Below are 23086 nucleotides of genomic sequence, written 5' to 3' on the forward strand. Positions count from 1 at the left end.
CAGCTAAAATTAATGAGGGACAAAACTACTTCTAATATCTGAAGGGTGTTAACAGGAAGAAGGGAGTATAATTACTTAGCACCATACCAGTAAACATAATTAGGAATAATGGTATGCAATTAAGAAAAGAAAAATTTAGTCACAACATCATGAAAGTTCCTCTGTGCTAGTGACATCTATTAAACTATGGCATCGTTTTCCAAAGCAATTGGGAGGAGTCCTGTTCCCTGAGGCACAAAGAATAAATGAAATTAGGCTGCAAAAAGAACACCTCATAGTGTCAAAAATAAAAACCAAAATAGATGCTATAGAAGCTTGACTAGGTCTGAATCACTGATTTGGTTTCTTTGACCTGGGGACTAGGAAATTAAAGTACCAGGGTTTCTTTTATTTTTTTATTTTTTTATTTTTTTGGAAGGGGGGAGGGGGGCGGGGCATGGAGCTCAATGTGGGGCTTGAACTCATACCCTGAGACCAAAACCTGAGCTGAGATCAAGAGTCAGATGCTTAACCAACTGAACCACTTAGGCACCCCAGTAGGGTTTCTTTTCTTATCTCATGTTGTTACTTGCTGCCCAGGACCTTTCTGTTTGTGTACCGCCGAAAACCAAAGCATTGGCCCAACAGTTGTCCATGAGGCTGTACCCATCTCTGTGCAGGACTTTGAGGTGTTTCCTGTGCTTCTGCGGTGAAAACTGGCAGTGGAAATAGTACTTTGAGGGCCATTAGACTCTTCAGTATTCTTTTCTTCCACCTGAAACATCTTGGTGAACTCCTTTTAAAAATGGATGGGGATTAAGTAGCGATCTGTTGCTGGATAAGAGAAGGGCAAATAAAGGTGACTGGTCTCAGCTTCAAGATTCCAAAGTGGTTACTGCAAAAGTGGCAGGAGAGTATAGGAAGGAGAGGCCTATTAGAGAGACTTCAGGTTGTTTAACGGGAAAGTAATGGCTGGGAGAAAAGGGTAAAGGGAATTGAATGGTAATTTTTTATAGTCTACTTTTAAAAATGCCAACGTTCCAATTTAGTCTTGATGCTTTAATAACTCATAAGACATTGAGGCTTTTGCAGGAAGTGTGCACATTGAGGGAGCTGCACTTGGCTGCAATGTATTTGCAAAATACAATGTATTGCAAAATATTCTCTGACTGATTAGTATGAAAATGGCCCTTCCTTCCCACTTTCCTTTGTGACGCTGACAAGAAAGTGACCTGATAGCTGCATGAATTATGTATTTGCAGAAGACAGAGCTGCTAGAAATGGAAGACAAGAATGCTTACTTTATACTGTTTTGTGCTTTTTCTGCAGTGGGTATCTGCGTAAATTGGCTGTGGTTAGTTTATGAAGGAGGCCATCTCTGTTTAATATCCAGGGCACAGAAATTTGTTCTTCACACCTGGATTTCCAGATAGTGTAGTATATTTCTGGAAAGCCAGCTGATCTGTGCCTCTTCAAAGGAGTAAAAAGCAATAAGAATTGGTTATGAGTTGGATAAAACTAGAAGGTGTATTTCCCACTCAGATGTCTTTCCCATCCAAAAAGTGATGGTGTTTAAGTTCTCCATTTTAAATTAAGTTATTTTGGTGAAGGCTTAATTGACTAGTGCACCCTTTATTAAATTTTTACTTTTTAAATTTATTTACCTTTGGGAGAGAGAGAGGGAGACAGAGCATGAGCAGGGGAGGAGCAGAGAGAGGGAGACACAGAATCCGAAGCAGGCTCCAAACTCTGAGCTCTCAGCATAGAGGCCGATGTGGGGCCTGAACCCACAGACTGTGAGATCACGACCTGAGCCAAAGTCGGATGCCCAACTGACTGACCTACCCAGGTGCGCCTAATTTTCCCATTTTAATATCTAAATATTTTGTGGCTAATAACAATGTTTGTCATATGGGATTCTTAGAAGGATTAAATTGAATGACTTAATATCCATAAAGTGCTAAGCATAGTGCTTGGTACATGGTAAGGATTCAATAAACACTGGATATACTTTATGATGAGGATTATGATTATGACTATGACTATAATTATTACATTACCTGTATGAAGTAACAACTTACAGTGCTTTAATGCAACAACCATCATTGACTTGTGACTTCTCTAGCAGATGGTAGGGCCCTACGGAACAGGAGACAGGTAGGAATATTTTTGTGAGGCTGTGAGAAGACCAATTTGGATAGCTCTAGATGCTGTTTCCTCCTTACTTTGCAAAGTTAGCCAAGAGTGGCTCAGTGGTATGTTAGCTCAACAAAAAGCCTAGGTCAATTCCAGCTATTGTGTTCCATGACTCTACCTTTTAAATAAGGCCATTTCCTATTGTTCCTTTGTAGTATAAATGTTTCCTGTCTCCCACCTTACCCCCAACCCCTACATCTGTTCCACTAAAAGTATAGACCATTACAGGTTTGGGATCTCTATCAACAGGATTGTTGGCCATGATGATTTCAGACCATATGTGCCCAGCCTAAGCTGTAAGACCATAAGAGTTTAGAGGATCACATATGTTCCACTCCTTCTCTGCCTGTGAGTTGTGCACCAGCAAATCGTGTATGTGTACCGCATGGCGTTAGTAGCATGGGTCTTGGACACTTTGCAGAGCAGGTTGGGTGGGCATTGCCTTCATGAAAAAAATATAAGCTCTTAGGTTTCTCAAGAGCATTGTACCCTGTTGAAAAAGAGTGGACAATAGAAAGGACATTATGAACTCAGCAGAAATTTCACAGCTTTACCTTGCCCTTGTTACAAGTATCATTAATACTCACATGATGACATTTTCCAAGGAAAATTGATGTATGAAATTTTAACTCTGTTTCTCTTTTTCTCTGATCTCCCTACCCTGATCAGTTTGTTTATTTCCATCCCGTCTAATTCAGTTGTCATCAAAGAGAACATTAAAAAGTTGGATTAATAATTAGTTCTTCTGATCAAATTGTTATTATAGTCATTTAAAATATTACACACAGAGGCATATATTATTATTATCTATTTCAAATTAGAAATCATCTACCACTAATTAGAAATGAATGACACTTTATTAAATAAGGGCTTAAATATAATGAAGTCATACTTGATAAGAAATAAGAAAATGCTAAAAGAGGCCCACAACCAAAAAAATGCTTAAATGGAAAAAAAAAAAAAGATCATTATGATCTCAGATACATTAAAGTGTGTTTGAGATAGACGGAAGAAATGCCTTTTTTCAAAAGTTCACTAAAACAGAAAATATAGAGAGAAATAAAACCACTCCCTTCTGACATTGAAGAATGCCCATCTCTTAACAGCAAGTATGAAAAATAAGTAGGTCATAAAGATGAGAATGTAAAATGGTATGATATTGGCTCCTTATCTTTAAATGAAATTCTAATTTGACTCTAGCACAAGGAAGGGGAATGAATATGGTATGTTTTCCCGTGTGAGCTGTCAGAATGATAAAACTGGATATGCTCTAAATCAGCTTTTCCATGGACAGCTGGTTCATCATCATTAGTATGTATATCCTTATTAATATCTAGGCCACTCAACTATATAAAAACTAGATTGCTGTTCTTTGAAATTTAGCACTACTCTAATCAACTGCAAGGGTCTGTATACAAATATGTTATAATGAACAAAGAAATATTGTTTGTTCTTGCTGGTTTCTTCTACAAAGGAAAAAATATTTTGCTACACCATTCAGCTTTGAAAATATTCTAAAAGCTTTTTTTTTTAATAGTATAGAATATATCTGTTTAAAGCCTCCATATCTGTGTATTCCTTATCCCCTTATCTTCATGAGGAGCTCAAATGCTGGTGAGTCAATGCTTTTTCAGCTGGCTAAAGTGGCCTGCCAAAGAGCAGAGGTCCTTTAAATTTCAAGTGAACTGGATTAAAATAATTGACTGTAAGGTTTGAGTTCCTACCTATGAGTTTAGTCATATTTTTATTGCCATTATTAGATTGTGTTTAAGTAAAAAAAAAATCATGTAAAATAGCTTAAATAATCAATTTCAACATTCACTACAAGTACAGAAATGGAAACAAAGACAATTAAATGAATTATTGAAGGATGCAGCACAGACCTAGGTCAAAATCCCAAGACCCTTCCCAGTATTATATTGGATTGAGGAATATGAAAATGTTTCCTGTTGGTTCTTGTCAGCATGCCCATATGATTTTCTCAGAGTTGGTATACAATTTCTTGTATCTGGACTCCAAGAATATACTGTGGCTTAGTCACAATAGAAAGTTTGCTTTCCTACCCACCTCCTTTCTTCCTTCCTTCTTTTATTTTTTTCTTAACTAAATGGTAGTTGAGTTCATTTGAATAGGCTATGCCTCATATGTCCATTCCTCTGATAAACTTTAAAATCAAAGGGATTTTTTTTTTAAATTTAAATGTTCTTTCAGCCTTATTTCCTATTCTTACGCTACAGAAACAATTTACTTTTCAGATTTTAAAGATCCTGAAATTTAGGACTCTGTTCTCTTTCACCTCTGCTGTCAAACCAGGAACTCTCTCTTGAGTTCACCTCTTTATTGTGTGACTTGAATATAAGGAGCAATGAGTGAATTAAACACCTAACATTCTAGCTCTTTCTACCTACCTCCCAAAGTAATTGTTCTGTAGGGGTGTTATCTCCTTCCATTGTTATATTTCAAAGATCGTATTCAGAGGTCTTTGAGAAAGATATTTTCTGAGTCATAACACTGGAAAGAGTCTGGGAGAAGACTTACATACATTTCAAAGGAGCAAGAAGAGAATTTACAGAGCTTCTAAGGTCAAGCTTCATCACCAGCTGAAAGAGAAAGAGCAGAGAGAATGATACATACAAGGTGTTTATTGGCCAGAATGGCACATATCACTTCTGCTCCCCATCTTCTCAAAATAGCTCCACCACATAGCTCTGTTATCTTCAAAGGCAGCTAGCCATTGTGGTCTTGCTCTGGTATGAAGGAAGAGAGAACATGGATTTTGGTGAATAGCTAGCAGTTTTTGCCACCCTTGAGTGTTTACCAGGTCCTATGCCAGATCAACAGCTAGATATATTAATTAAATACTGTGACAACAACCTGAGAATTAGGTATTTGTGTTCTCATTGTGTAAAGGAGTTCTAAAGTTTAGAGTAATTAGTCACTTGCTCAAGGTTGACTTGAATAATCAATAGCTGAGTCAAGATCCAAATTGTATCTTTATGACGAAACAGCCCATGATCTTCACCACTATGCTACATATACATGTAGAGATGCAGAGAGAAAAACAGAGAATGTGTGTGTGTCATGATATGTGGAGAGTGAAAGAGACAAACTTTTCCATTTAATTGTGCCTCGTAGTAGTTAGCTATATAGTACAATATGAATGGCATTAAGATTAATCCCATATATTCTGTTATAGATTTTTCTCAATCCCAACACAACTGTACCTCCCTAAATGCTTCCCAATCTCCCACCCCCATTCTCTCAGGGTATTGAGTCTCAGGTGACTCAAACTTTATTTGAATAGAACCATTTTAATGCCTTTTCATCTTAAAGTAATAAACCTTCAACAAATCAGGCATGTCCAAAACACAAAAGGAATATAATTTTTGGAGCATGAATCTCAAGCTTTCAATGATCGAAAGATGTTCATCACTGCAAAATAATGGAAGAGGGAATAGAAAAAGGACAGAAGGAAAAGAAAAAAGGAGGAACAATTTTAAAAGCTGGGTGGGGGGAAGGAATCCAGAAGGCAGAAGAGTAAAAAAAGAGAAAGAAAGTTATGGATCAGATGAAGAGAATACTAAAAAGGAAGAACTGGTCTTCAGTTTGGACTGTAGTATATATTTCCAGTAACTTAAAAAATTGAAAAAATAAATGCAATATTTTGAGGATTTAACTTTAAAAAAATTAATGTTTATTTTTGAGAGAGTGAGAATGAGCATGAGCAGGGGAGGAGCAGAGAGAGAGGGAGACACAGAATCCAAAGCAGGCTTCAGGCTCTGAGCTGTTAGCACAGAGCCTGACACAGGGCTCGAACTCATGAACCATGAGATCATGACCTGAGCCACAATCTGATGCTTAACAGACTGGGCTACCTAGGTGCCTCCGAGGATTTTTAAACTTTTTAAACAATGATGAAAATGGCATACTTTCTAATTTTTCCCTGTTGGACTTGACCTTGGGCATATTTTATGTAATAGACCAGAGTCTATGCAGTCAAAGTATATGAAGGACCTTTCTAAAATACACGTGGCGGTTATCTGCCATAGAGTAATGGTGTACTTTGTGACTTACGGTCCACTTTTTATTTCAAACCACAAGCATTGCTCAAGTTTTCTGTCTCTGGGACTGATTTTTTTATATGGCTCAGAAATAGTTGAGCTAAACTGCTAAGGATAAACATAAGAATAAGCTGTTGTTAATTTAAATCAGAGGATATAGCTATATATCTATATATCTGTCTATGTGCATATATATGCATACACACATTTTTGCAGTCATTTCTAATTCTGAATCTTTGTATAGAATATAGGTTTGCTTTTAGCAGTAATGTTAGTCTGCATTTACATGTTTTTTTTTTATTTTTTTTTCAACGTTTATTTATTTTTGGGACAGAGAGAGACAGAGCATGAACGGGGGAGGGGCAGAGAGAGAGGGAGACACAGAATCGGAAACAGGCTCCAGGCTCCGAGCCATCAGCCCAGAGCCTGACGCGGGGCTCGAACTCACGGACCGCGAGATCGTGACCTGGCTGAAGTCGGACGCTTAACCGACTGCGCCACCCAGGCGCCCCTGCATTTACATGTTTTAATGGCAATTTAAATATCCATAAAAACATGATATAGAATTGCCATGTTAAAATACTTCACAGAGAAATTATGTTTTGTAGATATGTGTGTATGTGCATTCATGCAAAAGTAATTATGTATTAAGCCCAGTTCTAGGTGATGAAGAAGCAGTGGAAGCCAGAACAGACATAGTTTTCATAGAACTTTTATGTTCACATATAATTATATGCCTGTGCTTTAAAAAATACACATTTATTTAAGAGAAAAATATTAAATTTGGTAGTTTATATGAATATGTTTTGTGCCTTATAAAAACTCTACTACAGTGAAAATAATAAGAAAACAAGAATGGTGTTAAGCAACAGGGATAAAAATAACAGGAAAGACAGCAAAGGAGTCTAAATCTCAATATTCTCCAAAAGAACGGAGAAGTAATATTTGACCAAAATAAAAACAGTATGCATTGTCTATGTCAGAGTTTGGACACATGGATCCTATGGGTGGGGGAACATGTTCCTGGACAGTTTTGAAGGATTCTGTGCTTAGACGTAACAAGTACTCCAGAAGGCACAGGGAGCAGCAGATAGGTGAGACTACTCAGAAGTCTGTAAACAAAAACCTTAGATTTCCAGTGCTCTCCCTTTTCCATGCAGCCAAGCATCTCCCCTCTCCCACTCCCCAGGAGGTGAGAGGAGCTTTATTTTTTGGAGAAATTGGAGCAGAGATATTCCCAGCTTATGGACACTGAACATGGTAGGGTTACCAGACAAAGAATCGCTTACAAACTCAGGTTCGGCTGCTCACTGATTGAAAGTAAATAATAAAAAGACAAGTGATGGTGGGAAAGGAAAACTGGCTTTATTCAGGAAGCCAGCAACCTGGGAAGATAGTGGACTAATGTTTCAAAGACCATCCTCCCCGTCCAGACGAAGTTAGAAAGTTCTAAAGAGAAGGCATGGGAAAAAGCGAGGGGAGGAGCACTACATGCAGGAGAAGCAGGTGTCCAGGCAGCCAATCGTATGTGGCATGACCCTGAATTGATTTGCTGGTGTCCGCCACAGCTGTTTTCAAATGTAGTCAGGCCCTATCTTCTGGGAAGGTTAGGTCCTTTACTCCTTCAGGCCATCGTCTGCAAATCTCAAAAAAGTAAGTTAGTTCTGCTGCAGATCAAGGGACTCAGGTCAACAAGCAAGGTGCATGAGCTTGAAGCAAGTGAACACTTAAAACTAGTTGGAATGCTGTTACAGTGCAAGGCAGGAATGAAACCAGCAGTGAAAATAGAAAGAAGTCCACAAGCAGGACTATGGGATCCGCAGCCTTCCCTGTTTTGCTTTTCAGAGAGAAAGTGGCCAAGCTATAACGTACTTCCTCCCTTCTCTAGTAGAGTAAATACTCCTTCTCTGTTGAATCTTAATTGCCTAGCAAATAGACCTATGGCATTTTTGGGTATCTTAGTTTTTCAGGGCTGTTCAGTATCTGGTTTGGGGGTAGGAGTCAGGATTAGGCTCTCCTACACTCGGCTATACTAATCTTTTAATGGAGACTAATCTTTTTAATGGGCTGGAAATTCTCTGGCATATCTTATGGATGTTACATTTTATAATTCTGTTTTCTGAACAGAGAGTGACATACAAAGGCATTGTGCATATGGGACTCCTGGGTGGCCCAGTCCGTTAAGCATCTGACTTTGGCTGAGATCATGATCTCGCTGTTTGTGAGATCAATCCCTGTGTCAGGCTCTGTGCTGTCATCTCAGGGCCTGGATCCTGCTTCTGATTCTGTGTCTCCCTGTCTCTTTGCCCCTCCCCTGCTCATGCTCAGTCTCTGTCTCTCTCTCAAAAATCAATAAACAAAAAAAATTTTTTTTAATTAAAAAAAAAGGCATTGTGCATAAAAAAAAAAAAGGATTCTGTATTGTTCCTCTAGTGTAATCTACCAATTAAACTAGAAGTTAACATTCAATTTTTATTCCAGGCATTTACCTTCAGAATTGGAGTAGAGAGACATCTCAAATAATTTTAAATGTGACTTGCCTCTGTATAAACTCTCCACATTTATCATGAACGTCTATGGAATAGAATGAAACTTAACATACAGCTGCCCCTGATTTCAAAGGGGAGGAGGTGAGCAGAGGAGAAGAGAACAGAAGATTAAAAAATTGGTGGAGTGCCTAAGTGCCTCAGTCAGTTGGGCCTCCCACTCTTGGTTTTAGCTCAGGTCATGTTCTCACGGTTTGGGAGTTTGAGCCCTGTGTAGGTCTCTCTGCTTACATTGTGGAGCCTGCTTGGGATTCTCTCTCTCCCTCTCTCTCTGCCGCTCTCCCGTTCATGTTCTTGCTCTCTAAACAAACAAACAGACAAACAAACACTTAAAAACATTTTTTGGTTACCTGACCAAATGTGGTTATGTGTTTTGTTTAAAGGGTTTTTTTTTCTTTTCTTTTCTGGATATGTAAATGTTTCTCTGAACTCTCTATTAATAAAATGCAAATGATGGATTTCTTTTCTCATTAGTTTCTTTTTTCTTTCTTCCCCCAAGGCATATGGTGTATTATTACTTAAAAATATTTTGTTAAAGCAAGAAGCAGTTTTCCAGAAAATTCCATAAAGGTTGCCGTTGGAAAAAACAAATAGGTTGCTTTCCAAAATCTTAGGAACAATTTTTCTCCCAACTAGTGCATTTTCCAGTTATGACAGAAAATGCCTAGTTTTTAAAGCTTAAATATTTAACCCTTAATTGTTTCCAACTTTGTTGAAAATCAAGGAGAGGGGCCACCCTTGTGTAATGTACTGCTGTATCTTAGTTTTAGCTTTTTGGACATTTTAATTGATGCCCATCTTATTCTCAGCTCCCAGAACCTTATCTAATGACAGATTTTCTGGTTCATTCCATTACCTTATCTGAGCACATCATATAATGTACCAGCTCTTTCAAAAGCCTCTTTTAATAAGACTCTTTGGCAAAAAAAAAAAAAAAAAAAAAAAAAAAAAATGTCATTCTGATGTAAACAAATTCTACACATGATGACTCAAATACAGTCATGAGATGGTATGTCCTGTTCTTTTTAATTTCATTTTTAAAAAAGCCCCAACCTAGCAGATGGTTAATAACAGAATCCTTAATTGTTCTGCAGAGAGACATGAAATAGAAGATATTACTTTGATCTATTAAAACTTCTGTTTCTGATCTCCGCTTTAAGTATAATCTTAGGCTCTTTTTCAAATGCTAGAATAGAACTTCTATTTGTAAGAGACTTTCATTTAGTACATTGCTATTATTTTATTAATTTCAAGCTTTGATAGGTAATGTTGAATAAAGCTAGGATATAATTATTTGACTTACTTTTTAATATTTTTTTCTTTCTAGGGCCTAGTTTTGTACATAATGCATATTTTTTTTCTCATATAACCTATTTTAATGGGTGATTTCTTAGTTTACATATTTATCTACATATCATTTTCAAGATTTTTCTGTTGTAATTGAGTTTTCTCTTGCTTTGTGTATATGGTTAAAATTGAAACACACTCTTCAGCCCTGACCCATTTTAAAAATTCTTCAAGAATCCTTTTAAATAATCTATATCATTAATCTTTCACCTAAATGTGATTTTTCGGAGGTCTCTGTGTTGAGCTAAGTTTAGGTGGATTTTTAAAGCATGATTCAAGGAAGTTACCTGACCTTGGGCCACCAGGGTGGTGGTATGCCTGGGAAACTGACTTTGATTTGTTAGGTAGCATGAATATCTAGAGCTATCACCAGTTTCTTGGTGAGCGGGAGGGATAAGATGAGTTATACAGCCAACAGGCCAAGGATAGTTAGGAGAAAAGAGGGAATAAAAACTTTGTGAGGATGGCGGGGGTGGGGGTTGCATCTCAAAGATCTCAAGCGGATCTTTACCTTGTTCAGATATATCACTACAGGGATGCATAACGGCACAAGTACCATTTATTTATAGGTAGGAACAACTTCAGTACTGCACTAAATATTATGAATTAATTGGAGACCTCCAGTAAGTAATGCATGGACATCAGTTTTTAATGCAAATAGAGGGGAAGGAAGAACTTATCTAGTATAAATATATTTGGAATATGTCAGCTGTCCATATTCACTTTGCTTTTACCTTGATATAAGAGGCACTCAGGAGACTTACTTTTACCCTTTATTAAAAAAATATTTTATTTATTTATTTATTTAGAGTGAGAGCGAGCACACACATGCTGTGGAGGGGCAGAGGGAGAGGGAAAGAGAGAATCCCGAGCAGGCTCTACGCCCAGCATGGGAACCCAATGCAGGGCTCTATCTCATGACCATAAGATCATGACCCAAGCTGAAATCAGGAGTCAGTCTTTCAACCAATGGAGGCACTCAAGAGCCCCTTACCTTTACCCTTTTTGATAACCATTTCCTCTTGTGTTTCCTTGCACATTTTCTTCCCTGCTCTCCTTCCTTTATGTTTTCAAGTATTAGAAAAATTGTATTTGACTTTTAGTAAACTACTTTTTATTTGGTTATTTCTGATGGTAAAATTAAGGAAAAAGTAAATAATGCTTAGAATTAATGGAGGAAAATAACAACAAACACTCTCTTTATTTCATGGAAATGTCATAAATTGACATATTTCCAGTTCTTGAATGTCTCAGAACCAAAGGTTTTTTTCCCCCCATGTTCATCTAGATCACTTACAGTTTCTGAAGTAGAATATAGTAGTGATTGATTTTATTTTATTTTATTTTATTTTATTTTATTTTATTTTATTTTACTTTATTTTATTTTTCTTCTTATTTTTTAGAGAGAGCAGGTGGGGGAAAGGGACAGAGTGGGAAGAGAGAGAGAAAGTAGAGAGTATCTTAAGCAGCTCCATGCTGAGCACGGAGCTCAATGTGGGGCTTGATCCCATGACCCTGGGATCATTACCTGAACTGAAATCAAGAGTCTGGATGCTCAACGGACTAAGCCACCCAGGCACTGTGATTCATTGTATTTTAAAATGAGCTTCTCTTCTCCCCTTCTCCGTATTCATCCCTGTTTGTAATATCTCGGTTACTGTTTCCTTAGGAGAATCATAGGAAGAACTTATCATTATTATAGGGCTCCATGATGCGCATTTACTTTCCTACAAATAAAATGGGCAGAACTTACTGTCATTATTTGGTTGCTGATGCACATTTGAGCTGATGCACAAAAAATAACTCAGGACTGGTGTGCTGTTACCTGAAGATCAGGTACTTACATAGGGTCAGGGAGGTGAAGTCAGTGAATTATTCAATTTTAAAATTCTTTTGGCAATAACATCCCTAGCATGCAATGGATGAAATGAGTGCTATTTGACACTTCTAGCATCTATCTCAAAATACAAAGAAAAAAACAAAACGTGAGGTGCTCTTAAATAGTTCTTTTGCCTATTCTCACTTGTCTAATTGTATAATTATAAACTCTTTTTTTTTTTTCTTTTCTTATCCAATGTCAGTGTTCCTTTAGGGAGGGGATACTTTGATCATTATATTTAATAACGCTTTTATATTTTCATTCTGTTTTTATATTTACTTGTGCAAACTTGGCTAATGCTTCTTTTCTGAGTGCATTAACAAGTAGGGTTTCTCATTAAAGGTTTAGGAACAGATATTGTAGCAGGGAAAATTTATGAAGGTCTTGAATGTCAGTGTGAGAGGCCAGATGGGCCGTTTATTACATTGTAATCATCCCAACGTGGGCATATGGATTCATGAATAAGTATTTCTAATTTTTAGAGAAAGTTAAGATGAAATCAGAGAGTGATAGTAGACTGTATTTCTGTGCCTCTGGCTCTTACTTGGTGTTTTTATTTCAGGTCCTAACATTGGGTGCACAAAATTCCCTTTCAAAGTCCTCCACCCCACATTATTGAGAGAAGCTCCTACTGGGAGTGTGTAAGCTTTTTTTTTTTTTTTTTAATTTTTTTTTTTTCAACGTTTATTTATTTTGGGGACAGAGAGAGACAGAGCATGAACGGGGGAGGGGCAGAGAGAGAGGGAGACACAGAATCGGAAACAGGCTCCAGGCTCCGAGCCATCAACCCAGAGCCCGACGCGGGGCTCGAACTCACGGACCGCAAGATCGTGACCTGGCTGAAGTCGGACGCTTAACCGACTGCGCCACCCAGGCGCCCCGGGAGTGTGTAAGCTTTAAACATACCCTGTCAGCTGCCATGCCTTGCCCTATTTGTTTGTTTGTTTGTTTTTCCTGAATCTTCAGCTGTAGCTCAGGTCCTCTTTGGAGACATCCAACAATGAAGATCTGTTGTTTCAGTAATTCTATGGATATCTTGAATTTATGGATACCATGTTTATTCTGTCCACCACCCACTCCTGTTTACTCTTCTTTTCTGGTTTGGAGTCCCATCATTTGTGATGATCATTATGTCTTATTACTACCACTTATTGCTGCTTTGCAAATATTCTCAAATATCTTTTCTCTTTTTTTCTTCTCTTCACTCAGCAGCCCTCCATGAGTCCAAACTTATACCTTCTCTATGCTTACATCCGTGTCACTAAATATTTTGGAAAAAACAAAACAGCACAAACACACAGCTCTGTTGATGTCATTAGAAATGCATAATCATCAACTTGAAACAAGACTAAATTTTCTGTAAACTCATGAAATTCCTATTCTTTCATAACTCATCGCACTCCTTATTCTATGTGTAATTTCACCTGATGCTCTTTTATTCATGGGGAAAATGGAACTTCTCATTTGTAAAGGCCGTCACCAAATTATTTATCGGTAAGCGACTGCACCCATCTTCTCCTGCAATCTTGAAGAAGAGCAAGTGTCCCTCTTCTCATCAAAGGACAGTGTATTCTCACTCGATTCCAGTCAGACCCCCTTCCTCCTTTTTTTTTTTTTAATTTTTTTTTTTAACGTTTTATATATTTTTGAGACAGAGAGACAGAGCATGAACAGGGGAGGGGCAGAGAGAGAGGGAGACACAGAATCAGAAGCAGGCTCCAGGCTCCGAGATGTCAGCACAGAGCCCGACGCGGGGCTCAAACTCACGGACTGCGAGATCGTGACCTGAGCTGAAGTCGGCCGCCCAACCGACTGAGCCACCCAGGCGCCCCCCCCCTCCTCCTTTTTAAGGACTTTTCTCTTCCAGTCATTTCCACTCTGCCCTGCATCATCTGTGTGTCCCTCTCAAATGAAAGATAATCCTCAGAGTCCATATATGCTCCAGAACACATCAATTTATTTTCTTTCATTCAGTCTTCACTCTTCATGAAAATGTTATTTGCATTTGCTGTCTCCATTTCCTCAAATGTCCTTATACCCTGTCTCCATCTAGTTTCATCTCAGAACCCTTTTCTGATCTTTCCCTGGTAGAGTCAGCTAGGACCCTATGTTGCCCAAATCAACAAATTACCACAAACTAAGTGGCTGAAATGACAGAAATCCATTCTCTTACAATTCTAAAGATAAGAAATCAAAAATGAGTCCTCATAGGACTGAAATCAAAGTGTCAGCAGTTCTGGTTCCTTCTAGAGGCTCTAGGGGAGAATCCGCTCCTAATGTTTTCTACCTTTAGAGACTGTTTCATTCTCTGATCATGGTCCCACGTCACTTTCCTTTTTCTTCCTTTCATTCATCATCACATTGTCTTCTGCTCTGACCCTGTGTCCTTTTGTGTCTTTCTTAGGATCATTGTGATTATCTTGGGCCCCTAGATTACCCTCTAGATAACCTAGGCTAAGGTTGTATTTCACGAACCTTAACTTAATCATATTTGCAAGGTTGTTTTTGCAGTATAAGCTTACATTCACAGGTTAACTGGATTAGTGCCTGACATATTTGGGGCATCATTATTCAGCCTACCACAGTGTTTTTATTTTTTTTTTAACATTTATTTATTTTTGAGAGCTAGAGACAGAGAGAGACAGAGAACAAGGAGGGGAAGGGCAGAGAGAGAGGGAGACACAGAATCCAAGCAGGCTCCAGGCTCCAAGCTGTCAGCATGGAGCCTGACGTGGGGCTCGAACTCATGAACCGCAAGATCATGACCTGAGCCAAAGTCATACGCTCAACTGACTGAGCAACCCAGGCACCCCCTACCACAGTGTTTTTGATAAGAGATATTTTCTTGTTAAGTGGTGATTCAGAAATTCAGGGGGTATTTCTTTTTCTGCCTCTGTCATCTTAAGCATGAATATCCCAAAGTTGCCATTTTTTCTTGCATCAAACAGGAAGGGGAAAGAGCATGGAAGCTTACAAATGGAAAGTGTTTAAGGTGAGGCCTAGAAGTGACCATTTTCATTCCCTCACATTCTACTGATTAGAAATATTTTATATATCCAAATATAACTGAAAAATCAGCAAAAAAAAAAAAAAAAAAGAAAAGAAAAAGAAAAGAAAAGAAAAGAAAAGAAGAGAAAAGAAAAGAAAAGAAAAGAAAAGAAAAGAAAAGAAAAGGTGGGGTGGGGGATATAGTCTAGCTGTGTGTCCAGAAAGAATAAGAAGCAGATTTGGGGCACCTGAGTGGCTCAGTCAGTTGAGCGTCTGACTTCAGCTCATGTCATGATCTCGCAGTCTGTGAGTTCGAGCCCCGCATCGGGCTCTGTGCTGACAGCTTGGAGCCTGGAGCCTGCTTCCGATTCTGTGTCTCCCTCTCTCTCTGCCCCTCCCCCGCTCATGCTCTCTCTCGCTCTCTCTCTCTCTCTCTCTCTCTCTGTCAAAAATAAATAAGCATTAAAAAAAAGATTTGTTAATCTGCTTGGAATCTCTGCTATATTATTTTAAATGATATATATTTTTTAATCTGAAATGAGAGTTTTTGATTTATACCATCCTTCTCTGCCCTCTGTCCACAAGTGAGCTTGTGGACTCACATCTATTTATTATTTTTTCTATTCCTTTTAACAATATGGTATTGTAGTTACCATAGCATGCAAAAATACTGATCACTTATTAGATATCGGAGACTATAGTAGAACACAACTATTGGTTTGGTCTTTATGTCTAAAGAATAATGTTGGTTTAGTGTCAAGATGGGATTAGAGAGAAGGAAGACCATATGCATGTCAATTAAGGAGTGTTTCAGTAATTCAGAGAAGGCATGATGGTATTTGGGACTAGAGGGATCGATGGAGGAAAATCAGAAGGATTTGAGGTAATACGGCAACATACTGTAGTGAATGTATGATCTGGGGGAGGGGGAGGAGGGGGAGATAGAGGAGGAGGAGAGGGAGGAGGTGGAGGAGGGGGAGGAGGAGGGGGAGGAGGAGGGAGAGGAGGGGGAGGAGGAGAGGAGGAGTCAGCACAGGTTCTCAAATTACTTATTTAAAGACCAGGTAAGCAGTGGCTACATCTGCTGAGAAACAAGAATGTGAGGATTTGGTGGAAAGAGGATGATGGATTTATTTGTGGATGCACCAAGAACAAGAGAACTGGAAAACATCCAGGTGGATATGCCCAAGAGTGTTGGACACGGGAATCTGGAGGTTAAGGGTAAAGGTCTGGCTTGTAGCTACACGCTTGTGAGGTGGAAGAAATGAAGGGAGTAGAGTCGGTTAAATGAACATGGAGAAGTATACAGAATGAGAAGAGAGGAAGGCTTGGGACAAAACTGAGGAATGGTAATAATGAAGAGCAGGACTTGTAAATTTTTTTTTCTGCATTGGGCTAGATGGTAAATGTTTTTACATTTTGCAGGTCATGTGGTCTCTGTTGTAACTACTTAATTCTGCCATTGTAGCATGAAAGCAGCCATAGAGCATATATTAACACATAAGCAAGGCTGTTTATTTATTTTAAATGAAACTTGTTTCATTACAAAAACAGGCTACGTTTAGCCCAAGGCCATAGTTATTAGCCATTGGTTGAGAAGATGGGAAAGAAACAAAAGAAGAAAGGGTGGTAAAGAAGAAAGGAAGGCCAACAGGACGTGATGTAACAGAATACCAGGGGAAAGAGTGCCTCAAGAAGGGGAGTGGTCTAGAATTTTAAATATAAAAACAGAAGGTGTAAGACTTTCAGATCAGTGTAACATTCTTTTCCTGGTAGTGAACTCTGATCACATGACATCCAAGAATAAATCTTTAACTTTTGGCTGTCCTTTATGCAAACTTGGAAACTTAATTCTCCCTGAACTTCTGTTTTGTAAAACTTGTTAATTCTATAGGTTATTTGATACATTTAAAAATTATTTTTGTTCAGCCTTAGAAATTCTTTTATATCATTTACATAAAAAATTCACAGTATCTATTTAGAGATACTTTGTATTTTAGCTTAAGAGTTAACACAGTATCTTTAGTTTGTCAGCTCCCAGCAGTTCTTGCAAATATGTAGAAAACAATACATTTTGCAAGATTTTAAGTTAGTATTTATTTATGACTTGTCTATGGGGAACCACATGGGCTGCCTGAGTACTCAGTCTGTTTGGAACATTACGTGAACAGTGTGTGACCAGGTCCCATCCACAGAGGTAAAACATTGCCAGCATTGCAGATATGTATGGTTCCTTCTCTAAGCATGCACAGTTACCATAGATGTCTTTTGTGAGGAAACATCATGGATAGAAAGATGTCTTTGGATGTCCCCTATATTAGTTTGAGCATTATGCTTCCTTTAGGACTTTAGGATTTGGGTATTTTCTCAGGTAGCATTGGTTTCTACTGTCTACCTATTGTTACTAATGTTTTGCTCTGAAAGTACACATCCTCATCTCATTTCTTTTACTTCTTTTATTTCTTTCCCTAATTAAAAATACTTACATGGCATAAATGATTAGTCTTTTAAAATCTATTATTTGATTCATCTAAAGACTATCAGGATTAAGTCTTCAAGTACTTTTCATAGAATCAGTGCATAGTATGTTTTCTGAGACTTTACATATCAGTGAGTTTAAGTCCAGTACCTTCACAGAAAAATGATGACTTCATTGAGTATGTTTTTTGCAATCTCTTCTCTTTGCCTGTTGAACATCATTCAATTATTGTTTTTTATTCATTTGGACGTAGTATAAGATGCCTAAGCCTAGTTTTCATTCCTTTGTAAATAGCCCATTTTTCCCTCTGTTTTTAAACCCTTGTAGAAATTTATTCTTTAAACATATATCTCAAAAAAAAATTGCCACCATACATTTTTATTTCAGCTCAGCGATATTTTTCTTGTATATTTATGGTTATTTTTGGAAAATTTTAAAATGCCTATTTTGTTCCATCATTTTAATCTTATCCATTGTGCTCTGCACAACTGATTGTATTTTCTGTGAGGAGATTCTAATTCTTTAAAACTTCCAATAGGCAGATTGAAATCTGATTTAAAATTGTAGTGTTTTCTCACTACACTTTCTCATTTCTTTGTGTTCTCAGCTTATTTTAGTTAGCTTTCCTTTTACCTCAGTTTATGTACCCGTCTGTCACTTTGCATTGCATATTTTATTTTCTGTGTCTTACAGTCCAACTTTTTATTTTATATTTTTATGATAACATATACAAATTATTTGGCTTTTTTCTTTCGTTTTTGGTATTAAACCTTTAAAAAGTTTTTTTCATGGATAGAGGATTGCCAACAATTTTTTTCATACTCCCCCTTTTGTTTTCTTTTTTAGTCACTCTTGAATGTATCCTCACTGTCAATTTGAGTGTAAGCACAATAGTATTTTTTCACATTTTAAACTAGATGTCAGGTTTGTGTGTAAGTCCCAGTTTCAGTTAGGGTTAAGATCAGGCTGATAAAGACCCCCAAATATGGTTGCTTAAATAAGATAGAAATTTAGTTCTTCTCCCAAAGTTGTCTGGAGGTTAGTGAGACTGATGGGGACTGTACCCAGCAAGACCATTCAAGAACCCACGTTCCTTCTGTCTGTTCATCTCAAATAACGTTTTCCTTACCTGTCAAGTCGAAGCTGTACAGCTACCTCACCGTGTTTCAGTCTGAGAGAAAGGGAAAGTGAGCAAGTGAGTGAAGGTCAGGTAATTTTCTTTTAAGCAAGTTACTCGTGCATCATCTCCACTGACATATCATTGTTGAGAACTTTATTATATCCCTATCATCAGCTGTAAGAGAAGTTAGATAATGTTGTCTGTAGCTTGATAAGTATATGCTCAATTCAGACCCTATTGTTATGGAATGAGGAGACATAGAATTGGATGGAAGATGGTGCCAGCCTTTCATGATTCTGCTCACAATTCTTGCTTTTCTTTTTATTCTATAAGTAGAAAGTTTTCCTAAATAATATGTATGAACTGCCATTCTACTTTTCTTGGAAGCACTAGAGTGTTTCCCTAAGCTCTATCTCTTTCTCACCTTATTGTTGACTTCACATCTCAGAATATAATGCCTTACTTTCTGTCTCCTTACACTGTGCCCTGTCTTATTGTAGTCCCTGAATGCTCATAAAAAGAAAAGGCTGATAGAATGAAATTGTCTTGAGCCCATAAAAAGAATCATTGAAAAAAGGACATCTGCTTCTGTGTATTGAATGACAGCAAGATGACTCTGTACGAAATAGCTGAAGATATTGTAGGTTAGATGGAAAAAAGTTAGCCTCCTTTCTACTAGAGATGAAACCACATTATTGGAGTCACTGGGGAAGATAAGGAACAGGATCAAAACTTTATAACTTCACATTCAGAAAGTGGAATGTTTTCTTACACCCTACCTGATCAGTCACTAAGCAATTATTTTTCTCAGTGTTTAGAGGGCATTTACTGCAATGGGGCCTTTCAGAGTTACACATTTTGTTCTTGCAACTGTTGTAGCTACAGTTAGTAGATAATTTACTTTCTTAGGAGGCAGTTTATAGAGACGAGATTGTCTTAACCTTATCTATCTCCATGGCAGAGAGGGCTATATATTTTGAAACAAAAAAAAAAAATCACAAAAAATTTGTGCATTTTTTTTTTAGGTTATATTACTACCACAAGGGCCTTGGGAGATACAAAGATACATAAGGGACAGCAATAAAGAGACTAATTTTGTTTTTCTTTATAAACATGCCAGTATATGTACAGTTACATAAAATAAATTTCATCTACAAAGTAATTTGCTATGGAGAATTTAGTACAGATAATTCCAATAATACTGTTATTTTTAAAAGAACATTTTAGAACTTTTTGGAATTGGGTTTTGCATAGGAAGCATATTTCTGTCCTCTAAAGATAACCCACCCTTCTTTATTTGTTGTTGTTGGTAGTGGGTTTAGTTTTGGTAAATTGCCAAAACCATTCTTTTCAATGTTATTAAATATGATATGCAAGCACGTTTACTAATACTATTTGTAGTTATATGTGAATTGACAACAATATGAAGAAATTGCCTTTACTTCATTGAATGCATGAAGGACAACCCCAATAATTGATGCTCCAGATTAGGAAAAAAAACATGATAAATAAATATGTCAATCCTTTTTATTTAGTTATTTAATTAAAGTTAATAAAATTCAAAGTTGTGCTTTTTTTAAGCTTGAAAATTATACAACAAAATTTATCTGGGTAAATAAATTGCCAAGTAATTTTTTGAAAAAAGAACAATGACTGGGAACTAATTTAATTACTATGAAATTTTATAAAAACATATAGTAGTAAGACATTTGATACAATTGTAGGTATACAATCTGATAGAACAGAATGAAGAATGTAGAAATAGAGACAAGCACATAAGAGAATTTATTATATGATGATTAGAATTAAATATTTTAGATTCTATTTCATACTATATACTATACTGTATACAAATAAATTCCTAAGAGGTCTACTTTTGAGCTCTTAATTATTTAAATTCTTCTTTTAAAATGTTGAGATGTTTGGGGCACCTGGGTAGCTCAGTTGGTTAAATGTCTGACTCTCGATCTTGGCTCAGGTCATGATCTCATGGTTTGTGAGATTGAGCCCCGCTTGTGGCTCTGTGCCTATGTTGTGGAACCTGCCTGAGATTCTGTCTCTGCCCCTCTCCTGCTTGCATTCTCTTCCTCTCTAAATAAATAAACAAACAAACAAACAAACTTCAAAAAATTTTGAAATGTTGAGATGTTTGTGTAGATGTAAAGGGTTTCCTATATTCCAAATTATGCTATATTATTCCAAGTTTTCTGTATTTTTATAGTTTTTAAAATGCTTATTTCTCTTTTGTGAATAGTGTAATAAAACTGTTAAAATAAAATCATAGAGTTGAAAGAAAACATAACATGGGAAATAGATGCAACATATATTTAGATAAAATGATATTCATGGGCTAAAATATATTTTATGAAGGAAAATAAATAAATTTAGGAAAATATATGTACCTGTAGCTTTTCACTATTTATTTATTGTTTATTCAATTTAAATTATTTCCTATTAACTCTGTATTCAAATTCTAGATTTCATTCTAATTTCTTTTTTTTTTTTTTACAAATGATTTAGAAGAAAATTAGATTGTGTTCCTTTTCCCATAATAAATAATCTGATGTCTGTATTAATTCTCCTTCTCTTACTAAAGTATAAAAAAAAATAGACCTTACAAATTTAAATGTACAATTTGCTGAGCTACTATGTGTTTGTACAGCCGTGACCATTACCACATTCATTTTATTTGGTATTTGGTATGAAGTATAAAATTCTTTTGTTTCCTTTTGACTATGGAAAGCCAGTTGTTCTCGGGCCTTTTTTTGAAAAAAAAAATTATTCTTTGATTTATTGTTGCAACTTTCTCAAAAATTGTCCATTTGTGTGCATGTGTGTTGGTCTATTTGTTTATCTGTATGCAAACACAACATTGTCTTTGCTTTTTAAAAAAAAATATTTTGGCTGTTCTTCAGATATTCTAGGTCCTTTGCATTTCCTTATCAATTTTAGTACTGGTTTTCCAGTTTCTACCAAATAAAAAAAATAATCTGCTTAGGTTTGGATTGTGATTACATTGAGTCAAGGAATCAACAAAGGAAAAATTGACACTGTAGCAATTTTGAGTCTTCTGACCTACAACAAAGGTCTGTCTCCCTCTTTCCTTAGGCCTTTAATTCCTCTCAGCAATGTTTTTAGTTGTTAATGTGGGGGGTTTCACACATTTTTTTCAGTTTTACTCCCATGGATTCCATGTTTCTCATGTTATGCAAATGATAGTTTTGTTTTTGTTTTTGTTTTTTTTTACGTGCAGCCCTATGCTTATTTTTTTCTTACGGTTTTACTGACATTCCATAGTTAACAGTGTAATATTAGTTTTGGGTGCACAGTGTAGTGATTCAGCATTCCCACACAGTAGAGCTCATCTTGACAAGTGTACCCCTTAATCCCTGTCACCTACTTAACACATCCCTCCCACCTACCTCCCCTCTGGTAACCATCAGTTTGTTCCCTATAGTTCAGAGTCTATTTCTTGGTTTGCCCCCCTCTCTTTTTTTCTCCTTGGCTCATTTGTTTTGTTTCTTAAATTCCATTTGCCTTTCTCTGACTGATTTATTTTGTTTAGCATAATTCTATCTTTAGCTCCACCCACGTTGTTGCAGATGACAAGATTTCATTCTTTTTAAAATGGCTGAGTAATATTCCCTTGTATATATATATACTGCATCTTCTTTAATGTTGATTTATTTTGAAAGAGAGAGAGAGTGCGAGTGAGCGCACAAGCAGGGGAGGAGCTGAGAGAGAGGGAGACATAGAGTCCAGAGCAGGTGCCAGGCTCTGAGCTGTCAGCACAGAGCCCTATGCGGCTCGAACTCAAGAACTAGGAGATCTGAACGGAAGTCAGACGCTTAACCAACTGAGCCACCCAGGCTCCCCTCTACCACATTTCTTTATCTATTCATCAGCTGATGGATACTTGGGTTGTTTCCATAATTTGGCTATTGTAGGTAATGCTGCTATAAACATTGGGTGTATGTATGCCTTTGAATTAGTACTTTTTATATTCTTTGAGTAAATACCTAGTAGTGCAGTTGCTTCTGCACAGCAAAAGAAACAATCAACAAAACTTTTTGCTTCATGTATTTTGAATTCTGTTGTTAGTGGGAAAAATTAGGATTATTAGGTTCTTTTGATGACATAATTTATCATTATGAAATGTCTGTTTTTTAACCCCTGTTAATTATTTTCTGAAATCTACACTGTTTAATAAAGCAACTACAGCATTTATTTCACTGTTATTAGCATGGTATATCTTTTTCTATCATTTTTACCTTTAAAATATTTATGCCTTTACATTTAATATGTGTTTTGTATAGGTCCTCCAGACTTCTATGCTTACTATTTGCATGCTATTTCTTTTTCCTCATTATTTATTTTTATCCTGTTTCTTTATATTTAGTTTCCTGTAAATGGCATGTAATTGGGTCATGTATCTATTCTGATAGTCTTTGCCTTTCAATTAGAGTATTTATGCTATTGATAATTTAATTA

The 23086-nt window shown here is 36.8% G+C and overlaps 1 long non-coding RNA gene across 1 annotated transcript in view; it reads right to left on the reverse strand.

Moving 5' to 3' along the window:
* Window positions 1-421: 421 nt before the first annotated feature.
* The window catches only part of LOC112864833 (uncharacterized), a 56943-nt gene continuing 34278 nt past the window's right edge, over window positions 422-23086 (reverse strand). The window contains exons 2-5 of the long non-coding RNA XR_015245844.1: window positions 4810-4922; window positions 2061-2118; window positions 1281-1449; window positions 422-813 (exon numbers count right to left, since the gene is read on the reverse strand). This is a non-coding gene — a long non-coding RNA (uncharacterized LOC112864833). The remainder of the gene's footprint in view (window positions 814-1280; window positions 1450-2060; window positions 2119-4809; window positions 4923-23086) is intronic.

Source organism: Puma concolor, chromosome E4 (genome assembly GCF_028749965.1).
Source record: "Puma concolor isolate L17-30 chromosome E4, mPumCon1.1.hap2, whole genome shotgun sequence".
NCBI lineage: Eukaryota > Metazoa > Chordata > Mammalia > Carnivora > Felidae > Puma > Puma concolor.